An 11826-nucleotide genomic window follows, 5' to 3' on the forward strand; every position below is an offset into this window, starting at 1 on the left:
AGTTCTTTGCAAGCCTCTCACAGCCTCAGCCTCCAGACCTATTCTTCCCCCCATCTCCTGCTTTTGAGAGAATTTAGTTCTCCCTGCAGCCCATGACCTTCCCCCTCCACACCTTCCCGGCCTTGCTCAGCACTAAGTCTGGGGAAATGATGGCGGGTTCTCCTAGCTCCTTGTCAATCCCAGGAACAGGACTCTTCCACTTCAGTCCAAACACCCTTTCCTCCCAGCCTCAAGAGTCCTGCTCTAAAGCTCCCCGCCTCTCTCTCCTTGTTGCCATGAGCAACTCACTTCCGGGCCTGCCAGTGTCCATGCTAATAACCCAATCCACACCCCAATTAAAATATCTTTTTTTTTACATTTTCTTGGATTCATTTGTATGGTTCAAAATTCAAAAAATATAAAGAGGTACATAGTGAAAGGCCTCCTTCCCACCCCCACCCATATCCCTCCCCCATCCGCAGCCTATATTACTGGGTTCTTCAAAGCTTCTTGGCCTCCTTCCAACAACTTTTACCTCGACTCCATCTCATTCACTTTCTTCCTAGAATCATACTCTGGTGATTATCAACATCTGGAATTTCATCCTCTGAAATTTACAGTGCCAGCATACCATTCTCCAAGGAGCCCTCAGCTTGCTCCCTCCTGGAGGGCAGTGAGTATAACTGCTCTGTTCTCCCAGGAGAACCTTCAGTCGTGGGTCTTTCCTTTTCTATCAGGCCCTCCTCCTTTCTTCCCTTCTTTCCTTTCTTCCCAGTCTAGCCAAGGTACCACTCACAATGCATCACGCAGCTGCTCTTGGCAGGCTCCCTTCAGCTGGGCTCCAGGTGCCACTTTGCCCCCTCCCGCAGCCCCCTTCAACTCTGTCCACTCTCCTGAGTACTCACCCCCCCCAACCTTCTTCAACCTGGTCCCTCTCCAGCTTCCTCTCCTCTTCCCAGCACAGTCAGCATTTGGTGTTCCTCACTCGCCCTTTCCACTCTCTCTTCACATTCATCCTCTCTCCTAAATTTATTGTGATTATACTATAAGCATGGAAGCATGTATAAAATAAACATTTACAGTTAAAGATGAATGTAACAGACTGCCTGGGCACCTGACAGCAGCTTAAGAAATAAATTCCCAGGACATCAGACGTCCTGCGTGCTCCAAGTTATCTGCATCCCATTCCCTCCCTGCAGACTGAACTCCACCCTCAATTCCTCATGTTCCCTTCCTTTGCTTATCTTAGTTTCACTATCTATGCATTGTAAGTATTTCTAAACAGTATATACTGTTTAGATTTCCCTGTTTGATCTTCACATGTGTGGAATCACTCTCCATGTGTTCTTTTGGGGCTGGCTTTTTTACTCAGCATTATGATTTTGACTGTGTAGCTGTAATTCATTCACTTTCTTTCTGCATGCTCACACCACAATACGTCCTCACTCCTGTCAGTGGACATTTAACTTTGTTTAAGCTGATGGTTATGACCACGATGCTGCTGTGAGCTCTCTTCTACTCTTGTCTGGTAAGTTTCTCCAGGGCAAGTCTTCAAACTAGGACGTGTGTATTTCTGTGATTGGAGAGAACTGTCCAAGAGTCAGGTAGACCCGGAGAAATATAAGGGGACCATTTCAGATGTGTAACACTCCCATGTTGTTGTGTAAAAATGTGTTACAGCTCAGTTACGACAGCAACCTTGAGCTGGGCAGCACTCCGGGAGTTGGAGAACTCAGGTTTATTACACCAGCAGACCCAGGACAGTTAACACTGGAAGCTCTGGACCCCAGCTGTAGGTTTACACAGGCTTTTATAGGCTGCCAGTTTTACACTTTGCAACATCATATGCAAATAGAGTATAACAGAAGTTGACCAACCAGGAACAAGCTTTGTAGAAATAGACCAATTAGGAGTGAGAGAAATAACCAATCAGGAGTGAGCTCCATGCAAATGAAGTACTACAAATGGACCAATCAGAAGTTAGGGAAGTGGACCAATCAGAAGTGAGAGTAATAACCAATCAGAAGTGAGCTCAGGGAACCAATAGAATTTTAGGGGTAAGTAAGCCATTTCAGAGGCAAAAAGTGAGATAGAGCCTCTGGGCCAGGGAACTGAATGGTGCTGTCAGGAGAGTAGTGGCCCTGCTTGGGGGGTCCTGCCCGTCTTTTTTATGGGGCTTCCTGCCTCAATGTGAGTTGGGAAGTTGGTGGGCCTGAGAGCCGCCCCCACCCCCCTTAAGGAGTGGGTATTCCCTCCCCCTCCCCTTGTCCAACCCTCCCTTACTACAGAAAGAAGGCACAAGGGGAAATCCAGGAGGGTCAAAACACCAGCGGGCACCAAAGGGACAGTTTCAAAATCTCACCGAGAGAGTGAGTGACCTCATGACACCATTCTGCCAGATACTTTTTCTTTCCTTTCAACAAAATTGAAGGAGGGCTCATTGAGTGTCAGCTGATTGATTTTTTTCTACCATTTACATTATTGAGGTGAAATTCACATAACATAAAATTAACGATTTTTTTGATAGCTTAGGTACATTTTATTGACTTTCTTTCAGAATAAAATTAACGATTTTTAAGTGAGCATTTAAGTGGCATTTAGTCCATTTTCAATACTGAGCAACCATTGAAACATTTTCATCACTCCAAGACATTTTCTATCACCCCAAAAGAAACCCCATACCGATTAAGCAGTTGCTCCCCGTTCTCCTCCCTCAAGCCCCCAGAGACCACCAATATGTGTTCTATTTCTGTGGATTTACCTATTTTGGATATTTTGTATAAGTGGAATCATACAATACGTGGCACTTTGTGTCTGGCTTCTTTCGCATGGCACAATGTCTTTGAGATTTGTCTGTGTTAGCATGTATTAGTACTCCATTCCTTTTTATGGCTGAATGATATTCCAATGTAGGTTTATACCATAGTTTGTTCATTCATTTGTTGATGGACATCTAGGCTGTTTCCACCTTTTGGCTATTGTGAATAGTGCTGTGATGAACATGTATATACATGTATTTGCTTCTTTTTGTTCTTTTTTTTTTTTAACATGTATTTGCTGAGTATCTGTTTTCAGGTTTTTGGGGGGATATACTCATAGGAGATGAATTTCTGGATTATATGGTAATTCTATATTTAACTTTTGAGGAACCACCAAGCTGTTTTCCACAGCAGTGGAACCATTTCACCAGCACATTGTAAGGATTCCAATTTCTCCACATTCTAGCTAACACTTTTTATTTTCTATTGTTTTTGTTGTAGTTTAATAGGTGTCCTAGTGGGTGTGCAGTGGTAAACTACTGTGATTTTGATTTGCATTTCCCTTGTGACTTATGATGTTGAATATCTTTTCCTGTGGTTGTTGGCACCATTTTTATGTCTTTTCTGAGAAATGTCTATTCAGGTCCTTTGCTTATTTTTATTTACTTAAAAAATTTTAATATATATATTTTTGAAGTATAGTCAGTTTACAATGTCGTGTCAATTTCTGGTGCACAGCACAATACTTCAGTCAGATTTAAACTGAGTTGTTTGCCTCTTTGTCTTTGAGTTGTAAGAGTTCTTTATATATTCTGAATTCTAGATCTTTTTTAGACATGATTTACAAGCATTTTCTTCCATTCTGTAGGTTGTCTTTTTCACTTTCTTGATAAATGTAAAAAAAGTGAGAGGGTGGGGGTGTATATAGCTCAGTGGTAGAGTGCATGCCTAGCATGCATGAGGTCCTGGGTTCAATCCGTGGCACCTCCATTAAAAAATAAATAAATAAACTTAATCCTGCGCCCCCAAAAAAGAATAAAAAAAGAAGTGATAAAAAAATTCATTTAATAATGAACAATTATTTTAATACAGAAAATTGTCCTGTCAAATATAACTCTTAACAAAGAAACCTATCTCTTTAGAAGCTAAAAAACGGTATGTATTGATTGGATACACTTTGCTTCTTCTCTTGTCCAAGTTTGTTTCCCAGGAAGCTAAAACCTTGCTCGTATTTCACTGCCTTTTAAAATTGAATAACAAAATGTTAATTTGTGTAAAAAAAAAAGACATTTTCTACCGTCAAGAAGACTGTAAATAATAAATAGGCAACCACAGCAGACATAAGTGTGGAGATTGAGGCAACCTGGATATTATGAGGGCTCAGGAGAGACCCCAGAGGGAACTCCCTGGTCTGCTTCTCAACATTTGTCCTGGTCGGGGAGGGTGTAGCTCAGTGGTAGAGTGTGTGCTTGGGGTGCACGAGGTCCTGGGTTCAATCCCCAGCACCTCCATTAAAAAACAAACAAGAAACATTTGTCCTGGTTCCTCGTCCCGACTTCTCTGTCAGCCCCTGGTCTCTTGCCAGAACTACAAATGTCTCCTAACTCCTTCAATTCACTTTCCACATTGATTCCACAATAATAATTCTGAAGCGACCAACCCTGGCTCTTGAGTAAGGTACCTTCTTCACAGTCATCATACTGTGGCCTCCCCTTCCCTCTCCCACCCTAAAACTTCCTGAATGTACTCTAGGGCTCCAGACTCCAAGCCTTTGCTCCATGTACTGCTTTGTCTGGATTGCCCTCTGTCTTTTAAGAACACTCATCTTTTAAAGCTTATCTCCAGTTCCTCTATGAAGCTTTTCTAAACCTCTGGGGAGACGTGATACCTCCCTTTTTGTGTTCCTCTAAACTTTATATGCGTTCCTATCTCAGGTTGTATCAGCCAGAATGGCTAAGTAACACTGGAGAAACGAACAATCTGGCAATCTCAGTAGCTCAACACGAATTTTATTTCTTACAATGCTACCTGTTGGGTCAGTGGAATGGTGCTGGGAGTCTCTGATCAGCACAGTCACTCGGGGGCCAGATATAAGGACATTCTGTCAGAAGAGGGCGCTGCAGTGTCTCACATTGCACTGGCAATGAATGCATCTGCCTGAAAGAACTCACATGGCTTGGGCTCATACTTCACTGGTGAAAGCAAGCTGAAATTCAGTCCTACCATGTGCCTGGAAGGCAGAAAACGGCAAGATTGGTGAATGACTCAGTGACTATCACAGCTGGGTTCAGTGCTGACCAGCTTGCATGACTCTCTCCCATGGGACACCGAGGGATCCCAGACATGTCCCAGGGTCCCTGTCCTAGAGCAGTGTGGAGAGACCAGTACACTGTAATTCTCTGTGTTAATGTTACAGTCCAGGTTTGACTGGAGTGTTGCTGGGGCAGAACCCATGAAAGAAGGGCAATGGAACATGGGAGAGGAGGATGGGAGAGGGACAGTCTTAGTTGAGTGTCCCTGGAAGTGGATGGAGCCTGAGATAGAGGTATAGGCAGGTAACTTAGGTGATTCCAGAAAGCAGAAGTGAGGGAGTGTGAGATCGCAAAGGAGGAAAAGCCAACTAAGATAGTGACAGTGATTCAATTCCATTGGAAATTTCTGAGGAGAGAAACAGAAATTGTCCAACTGAGGGACCAGGGGGCATGAGCATGTATCCCCCAGTTTCCATTCTCTGATTAATTGCAGGTTGACTCTGGGGCTGTTTCCCTGTCTTTCTTACATGTGTTGCCCTTTGAGCACCGATGTACCAGAGAAGGCCCAGGCTGGTATGATTTAGTGCAAAGTGAAACTGAGCTGCAAAGACCCGCAAGCCTCAGCCACAGCTGAGGTCAGAGGTGGGCGAGGAGATGCCGGGCACCAGCAGCCGCTGCTGCAGGGACTTCATGCTGATTGAGTTACGGCTTCCTGCCAGTTGCTATGCTAGGTGCTAATTTAGTACACCTTACCCTTATTTGGTATAGCATTCTTGTGAGGTAGGGTGTTGTGGTAATTTATAGGAAGACAGAAGCATCATCTAGGGAAGGATGACAGGTGGCTCTGACAGGGTGGTTTTACTTTTCTGTAGTTATTTTCCAAAAGGTATTGCTCTGGGCTTTACGAATTCAGAAATGGGGATTTAAAAAATGCCCGCAAATATGACTGGTCCCCAGGTAACTGACTCATGCTAATAAAACTCATGAAAGACCAATGTATAAATGGCTCATTTATTAATTTCAGTAGTCAATGTGACTTGCAAGATGATTCAATGCTTATGTCCCCTTAGCTTTATCATCCGTTCATTCGATAGTTATGACCGTACCTTTGTGTCTCGTCTGATCTTTTTATTTGTTTAATCTTAGTTGCTCAATGGTCAGAGGGGGTTAAAATATTTTCTTTTTTTAACTTTTTATTATGGAAAATTTCAAACATACACTGAAGTTTGGGAGAATAGTATACAGATCTCCCATGTGCAGATCACTCAGCTTCAACAATTTTCAACTGTATGCCACACTTGCTTCTTCTGGCCTCCCCCTCCCTCTAGAGAATTTTAAAGCAAATGCCAGACATCATATCAGTTCATCTGTAAATACTGCTGTTTGCATGCCTACATCAAAAGAATTTTAAAACATAATCACTATGTGGATGTAATATACAGCATAAGGAATATGGTTAGTAATATACAGTATAAGGAATATGGAATAATAATATTGTAATAAATTTGTATGAGGACAGATGGTTACTAGACTTATCATGGTGATCATTTCATAAAGTAGGCAAATGTTAAATCTTTATTTGTATGTGGTACACCTGAAACTAACATAATATTGTGTGTCAACTATATTTCAGTTAAAAAAAAAACCACAGTGTCACCACAGTACTGTGAGGGGTACACCTACTATTTTGCTGTTTCTTTTCTATATGCCTTATGGCTTTTTTGTCCCTCATTTCCTTCATTACTGTCTTCTTTTGTATTCAGTTGATTTTTCAAAGCGAAATGTTTAAATGCTTCTTTCATTTCCTTTTTGTATATTCTATAGCTATTTTCTTTGTGGTTACCATGGGGATTACTTTTAGCATCCTAAAGTTATAACATTCTAATTTGAATTTATACCAGCTTACCTCCAATAATGTACAAAAACTCTGCTCCATTACAACTCTGTCCCTACTCCTTTTGGCTGGGGATTCCACCACATTATGAATGTATTTAATACTACTGAACTGTTAATTAATATACTAATTATGTTAATATATTAATAACTATAGTTATTTGAATTAACTTCACAACTTAAAAGTGGTGAAGATGGTAAATTTTATGTTATGGGTACTTTACCACAATAAAGCAATTAAAAAATAGGTTTGATATTGCTGATTTTTATTTACTTTTTGGGGGGGAGCTAATTAGGTTTATTTGTTTATTTAATGGAGGTACTGAGAATTGAACTCAGGACCTTGTGCATGCTGGGCATGCGCTCTACCACTGAGCTGTACCTTCTCCTGATGTTTTTTAAAGTGTGAGAACTGTATTATGGTTGTGTTTTCAAAAAAGAGTCCTTATCTTGTAGAGGTACTTACTGATGTATATGTACAGGTGAATTGTAACCTGATGTCTTGGATTTGTGTAAAAATAAATCCCAGAAGGAGTGGTTGGGTACAGAGATGAACCAGGATTGTCCATATATGGACTATGGTTGAAGTTGGGTGATAAATACATGGACATTCACTATACTGTTTTCTCTACTTTTGCATATATTTGAAGTTTTACAAAATAAGACGTAAACAGTCTGTAGAGGGACTGCATCAGGGTCTCTTGTTAGAAATCCAGCAGAATTCTTTCGGTGCAGTGCTACAGGTTGACATATATTCAAGCCTCTTTTTCCTGTAAAAGGCTTTCACAGGGCTTCTACTGAAGACACAGACTGAGGACACAAAGGAGGTACCAGCTCCCTCAGAGATCTCCTGCCTGGTTCCGGGGCTTTCTCCTCGGCTCCTTGTGTTTCCCTCCACCTATTTGAATAAGAATCATTCATACCCAACAAAAAGCTCAAAGAATAATAAAGGGGATTTAATGAAAAGTAAATCTCTCTCCTTGCCCCACATCCCATTTTCCAGCCCCCAGTTCTCCTATCCACGTTCTTGTCCACCTTTCCGGGGAGAACTTTCACACGTACAAAGAGCATACACAACTACATCCTCTCCCCTCCTTTTTTGCATAAATGGTGGCGTCCCATACACAGGGTCTTGACTGTATACTTAGTTAAAAAGTATATGTTGTATTATACATAATATCTTAAGACATTGCACTCATAGGTACAGATAAGCCTTAAGCTTTCAGAGGCTGCATAGTTTCCACCATCCAAACCACAATGTACTGTGTGTCAGTCCTTTATGTAAAGGTCCCTCTGCTGATGGATGCGGGTTATTCCCGAACTTTCTCTCTTGGTAACAATGAAAGCTGCAGTGGATATCTTTGTGCATCACACTTCCACACCTGCAGGGGAGAAGAGCCTCTCATTTTGATCATCCTAATCTAATTCTCAGAGGTAACCGTAAGGGGAGTGTATTTTGCTGTTGGCTCCATGTATGACAGGTGATAAAATAGAGTGAGCAAGGTTGAAATAGCTAATAAATCTGCCAAGCTGAACCCGCAGTTCCAGCCTGTCTTCAATCAAAGCCTGAATTCCTTCCAGCACCCTGGGGCTGGGGCCAGAAATGTGGGCAGGAAGAATCTGCTGGGGTATGACTTTCACTTGAGTCTGACGGGAAAGCAAGGCATGAGTGTCTCTTCTAGACTGGAAATCTCCCTCCCTGCCCCTTGGCAGCACTGGGGTGTGTGGGCAGGAAGCTGCCCAACTTTGAACCTGAGGGCTGCCCTTTTGGTGGGAGGGACCTGGTATCCAGAAGAGAGAAATAAGTGGATCCCCCATGTCCCCACACCAGGATATGGAGGAAAATGTTAGAGAGACATTTTGGATGAAAGAGCAGAGGAACGCAGCTAGGTCTCCCCCAACCAAAGCTAAGTCCAGACATGGAGGGAGTAGGAGTGAGGCAGTGTGAGGGAGGAGCCAGGGAGGTTACAGCCAGAGGCCATCCCTCCCCTTGCCCTTTACAGCTGACCCCTGAGTCCCTGGGCCATGATCACCATCCTCTCCCCTGGGCCATGCTGGGCAGCCTCCCCCTAGGTGGTGAGAAGTCAGGGAGCGGGAATGACATGCACCACTGGCACCCCCAGGACTGGCAGAGCCCAGAGGGATGGGGTGCACAGGGGTGAGGTAGGGGCTGTAGTGTGGGCAGACAGGCACGTGGTGCAGCCCAGGCCTGGCTGTTTCCAGGGGCTGAGTTTCCATCTGAAAGAGACGTGGCCCCTTACAGGAGATCAGAAACAGGCCTTCTGTTTCCTGGGAGGTCCCCACTCCACCCTCACTTAATTCTCAGGCACTGTTTGGGTGAGGAGAGGGCGTTCAGTGTCCTGACCCAGAGTCTGGGCTTGCAGGGTAGCCTCTGGGTCCAGGGGCCTGGCAGAGTCCGGGGATGGGAGGGGCCCAGGGGCTAGGCATAACCCTTTTCTGAGGTTCAAAGGGTGCTTTATGTAAAGATTTCTCAAAGTCACAGTTGGGAAATCAGCTCAAAGTAAGTAGGTCAGTACGTGGCAGGATGGGGGTGGTTGTATACCCAGCCCTCTAACAGTAGCCTGTGTTAGAGCAAGGGGGTGGGGTCTGACCCAAAGTAAATATTTTATTAAGGAAGAAGTGGGAGGAATAGAAACCAAAGACACTTCTGTTGCTGATCTAAAGGAAGCTGTTTCCTTGGAGTGAGAATAGGACTGGGGAGGAGGTTCTGCTGGGTATAATCTAGAGTCTGGGGTATAACCTTCAGCCTGACCTTAACCATGGAGCTCAGTGTTTCAACAACAGCTCCTGGGAACCCTCCTCTGGGGAGGCTGAGATAAGCACACAAGTGACTCAAAGCAGTACATTCTGTGGACAGGTCCTGTAGGAATCTGGAGGACTTTCTGGAGGACTTCCTGAAGGCTGAGGGATTTGAGGAGAATGGAGAAGGTGTTTCAGGAGAAGGAGAAGGAAGAAACAAGCACATAGGGGAGAAAGGCCTTGGGAAGAGCTCCTCTGGGAGCTCAGAAGAGCCACCACAGAGATGTTAGGAAGAGGCACTAAAGCATAAGGGCTACGAGTGTAGACTCAGGAGCCATGCTGCCTTGATCTGAATCCCAGCTCTGCCACTTAGTACCCGTGTGAATCTAAGGCAGGTCATTTAACATTTCTGTGCCTCACTTTCCTCATATGTTAAGTGGGGACAATGATAAAACCTGTGTCTTAGGTTTATTGTGAGGATTACGTGAGCTCCTACTTATAAAGGGCTTAGAACAGCGTCTGGCTCATAGTAATTCCTGTTGATATGATATCTTCTTCCCCCAGAAGCAGCCCTGAGACAAAGATTCAAGTGCAAATAGTGCATTTGAGAAATGGTCTCAGGACATGTGGGTAGGGGGCGGGAAAGAGGGATAGCGAAGGAAGACAGTCAATAAAGTGGGTCTTATCTGTTACGGAAACGACAGGCCAGCCAAGAAACAAGCACCACTCGGAGGGTTGGAGTACTCAGATGTATTACGCCGGCGGGCTCAGAGGGGCTTCTGCTCCGAAGCTCTGAGCACCTCCAAGACGTGCGCGTGAGGTTTTATAGGGTAAAGTACAAGCTTGGGGTATTCGGCCAATAGGCATGGAACAGCCTTAGCAGCATTATCATCACAAAAGTGGAGGCGGGGAGGCAGCAAACCAACATTCTGAAGCCAGATATGTATCTTTGAAAATCCAGCTGGCTAGCAAAAAAACATAAACAGCAAACCAACACTAGTTAACCTAGATTTACAAGTTAGTCTAGCAGAACTCAGATCAGTATTCCAATACTTAGACTTGTGAGTTATCTTGTTAGACCAGCCCAGCTTTTCCTTCACAATCAAGAGAATTTACCATTGTGAATGAGTGGAGATTGGTTCTGCTGAGGAACCCTGGAGTCGTTCAGAATCTCAGCGTTATCCCATGGTGGGGTCACAGTCCTCTGTGACGTGTAGGGCTGGAGGGATGTGTGTGTGGAGAAAGAAAGAGAGACGGAGAAGGAGGGAGGGAGAGAGAAGTTTCTGGTATCCTGGATAATGTCACTTATCCTATTGGATCAGAACCTCAGAACCCCATTCTTATGACCTCATTGAAGATTAATTACCTCTTTACAGGCCCTGTCATCACCAAATATAGTCATATTAGGGGTTAGGCGTTCAACATATAAATTTAATTCAGTCCATAGCAGCAACTTAAAGAGGCACCCAAAATTCAGTGATTTAAGTATTCAGTCAGGCAGGATTCATTATGCCATTATGACAATATCCCGATCTTGGTTGCCTTAGTGGTTTGCAAAACATGGCTGTACATCTCTAGTATTCTGGTGTGTGTGCCTCTTTGCAGTGTGACTTTGCCACTCCTCCCATCAAAAGGTAAAGTTCCTCCCACCCTTAAATCTGGGCTGGCCTTGTGATTTGCTGTGACCAATAGAACATGAGGAAGTGATGTCATGTGACTTCTGAGGACAGGCCTCAAGAGACCTTGCAGCGTATGTGTTGCATCTCTTAGGATGCTGTCCTGAGACTGCCATGATATGAGGGGCTCTGGGTGACAGACCACGGGGCTTACTGTTCCTGCTGAACTCAGCCCTCAGCTGGCTGCAGCTGCATGAGTGAGTCCAGGCAAGAATCTCCTGGCCAACCCACAAAATCATGAGCAGGAATAAAACATTTTTAAAGCCCTAAATTTGGGGTGGTATTTTTTTCCCCCTGCAGCTGTGGTAATGCAGTGGATTAAAACAACAAAAGTTTATTTCTTGCTCACATTGCATATCTGGTAAGGGTCAGCAGGGGTTCTGCTTTTGGTGTCACCCAGTGATCTAGGCTGATGGAGCAGCCACCATCCCAAAAGTAGCCATCCAGAGGGAAAGATTATGAGCCCGAGGAAGACTGCATTGGCTAATAAAGCTTCCATGTACCAGT

General features: G+C 44.0%; 1 non-coding gene across 1 annotated transcript; it reads left to right on the forward strand.

The window, feature by feature from the left end:
• Positions 1-4176: 4176 nt before the first annotated feature.
• Positions 4177-4249, forward strand: TRNAP-GGG (transfer RNA proline (anticodon GGG)). The gene has a single exon. It is a non-coding gene; the product is annotated as a tRNA-Pro (tRNA).
• Positions 4250-11826: the final 7577 nt, after the last annotated feature.

This window comes from Camelus dromedarius, chromosome 19 (genome assembly GCF_036321535.1).
Source record: "Camelus dromedarius isolate mCamDro1 chromosome 19, mCamDro1.pat, whole genome shotgun sequence".
Lineage (NCBI taxonomy): Eukaryota > Metazoa > Chordata > Mammalia > Artiodactyla > Camelidae > Camelus > Camelus dromedarius.